Source organism: Megalopta genalis, unplaced genomic scaffold (genome assembly GCF_051020955.1).
Source record: "Megalopta genalis isolate 19385.01 unplaced genomic scaffold, iyMegGena1_principal scaffold0287, whole genome shotgun sequence".
Classification (NCBI taxonomy): Eukaryota; Metazoa; Arthropoda; class Insecta; order Hymenoptera; family Halictidae; genus Megalopta; species Megalopta genalis.
The window spans coordinates 167,501-170,000 of record NW_027476356.1 but is presented as its reverse complement, the minus strand read 5'-3'; the positions used below and the strand labels follow the sequence as shown (position 1 = coordinate 170,000).

Genomic DNA, 2,500 nt, shown 5'->3' with positions numbered 1-2,500 from the left:
TCGGCGGGAAGATTTTTACCACATGCTGCGATTGTGGCCGTCTCCCCGCTTCCGGAGAAGCTCCTTTGCAGTCGACTTTGTTCACATGGGCGTAAGTCGACTGCGCGGCGTTGCAGGCCGTCTTCGGGAGAGTTCCCTTGGACGGCCCAGGTCGCATCGCACTCATTACGGCAGGACGCGCTTTTAGGTCCGCCCTGACCGCGGCGAGCTGCCCTTCGACGAAGCTATTCCGTTGAATAAGCTCCTGGACCAGCTCGTTGAGTGCCTCAACCTCGGCGAGTATCTTTGACCCGGACTCCTTATTGACTTTCGACTCAGGTCGAAAGCAAAAGGTCCGTATTTCGGACACTCGCCTAAAGGCTTCGTCTCTTACGAGATCGAGAGGCCGTACCTTCTGCCCGGAGAACGTCCCCTTCGGTCTCCTGGCCCGGTTTACTGCGGCCTTGCCGGTGGGTGCGCCCGGCTTGGCTCGCTTTGACTTTTTGGTGACGGTTTGCCAACCGTCACCAGTAGGGTCCTCGACACGCTCGGGTGCCGACTGCACCTTCACGAGTGACGTGTCTCCGACTCGTTCGATTACTTCCACGTTACCGGTGTCCGGCGTACCTTCTACCGTGGGCTCGGTTTTCACCGAGACCGCTCGCGTGGGAGTCACACATCTTTGCAAGATCACACGAGGATTGGCGATATTAATCACCTTCCCGGATCTTGTCTTTCTCACAGGCGCGGGGGGACTGACAGCTGCATTTGCAGTTCCCGCGTCTGCGGCGACGGCTTCACTCCGAGTAGGAGCTGGACCCGTCGTCTTTGGACGCTTAGTTTTTTGTTCATTAATTTTATTAAGACCCATAATGTGTCTTGGTCTTTCATCCAGTGCGCTCCCCGGCCACCACCGACCCACACAATTTGGAACCCGCCAAAGGCTGAGTTAGGGCTACGCACCGAATATAGTCTGCTGGCTGGGTCGGTTTCCTTACCCAGCCCGCGTCCTCGCCCAGCAGAACCCACTTGCCCGAAGCGTGTGGTCGTTCCAAGCCGATTGACTGGACCAGGGCTGCTTTTCTCGTCCAGCCGCCCATCTAGCCGAAGCAGAGGCCAAAGGTACGTGTTGGGGACGTCTCACCCGCAGGAGAGGGCCCCCTCAGATCCCAGGATCCTCTTTTCCGACGACAAGGGTCGCCACGCACGGCAAACACGTGGGAGACAGCAGTCGGAGAGGCTGCCTCTTCCTCTCCACCACACTTCGTTCAGTTCGCTGCGTATTTAAGAACACGAGCTATCCAGCGGTACCTTTTTCGTGGAGGCTCAAGTGTGGCTAGGGCACGTTTGCCCCTTGCGGCCTGGGTTGCCCAGGGGATTGATTGCATCCCATGTATTCCTGAGCCCAGCGGAGTGTTGTCTAGTGGCGTGTTCCGCCCACGAAAAACGGTCTGAAAAACCGTTTAACGTAAACTGGGGAACTGATGCCACGAGTGACAACAGTTCCCCAGTCGGAAGTCATACAGCACATACAGTGCTGTACAAAGAACACGCCACAGCCCGTATGCTAAATCAGGGCCTCGCCATTATGCGAAGTACTACATGTACGACGCACTGACGGTCTCTAATGCCTTCATCGCCGATACACCCATCGACTCGGCCGATCAACCCTCCTACGCGAGGGCTAGTTCGGGGGTTATCTCCCGCCCTGGGTGGCCACAGACCGCCACCGCCAGTAGATAGGGACAGATGGGAATCTCGTTAATCCATTCATGCGCGTCACTAATTAGATGACGAGGCATTTGGCTACCTTAAGAGAGTCATAGTTACTCCCGCCGTTTACCCGCGCTTTTTTGAATTTCTTCACGTTGACATTCAGAGCACTGGGCAGAAATCACATTGCGTCAACACCCGTGGGGGCCATCGCAATGCTTTGTTTTAATTAGACAGTCGGATTCCCCTAGTCCGTGCCAGTTCTGAGCTGAGCGTTGAATGGCGGCCGAAGAGGACGACCGCACCGATGGGAAACGCCACGGAAGCCTCGCAGCAAGGAAGATCCGCGGGAGGCCAAGGCACGGGACCGAGCTCGGATCCCAGCCACGAGAGCCGTTCACCTCGCCCAGGCCCGGCACGTCAGCCAGACCCGCTTCCCGACCAAGCCCGACACGCCCCGCTCCTCAGAGCCAATCCTTATCCCGAAGTTACGGATCCAATTTGCCGACTTCCCTTACCTACATTAATCTATCGACTAGAGGCTCTTTACCTTGGAGACCTGCTGCGGATATGGGTACGAACCGGCGCGACACCTCCACGTGGCCCTCTCCTGGATTTTCAAGGTCCGAGGGGATGATCCGGACACCGCCGCAACTGCGGTGCTCTTCGCGTTCCAAACCCTATCTCCCTGCTAGAGGTTTCCAGGGAACTCGAACGCTTATACAGAAAAGAAAACTCTCCCCGGATCTCCCGACGGCGTCTCCAGGTCATTTTGGGTTACCCCGACGAACACTCTTACGAGGGCCCG

At 57.2% G+C, this 2,500-nt stretch overlaps 1 pseudogene; it reads right to left on the bottom strand.

Moving 5' to 3' along the window:
- Positions 1-2,500, bottom strand: part of LOC143263012 (large subunit ribosomal RNA) — a 6,913-nt pseudogene that overhangs the window by 2,235 nt on the left and 2,178 nt on the right.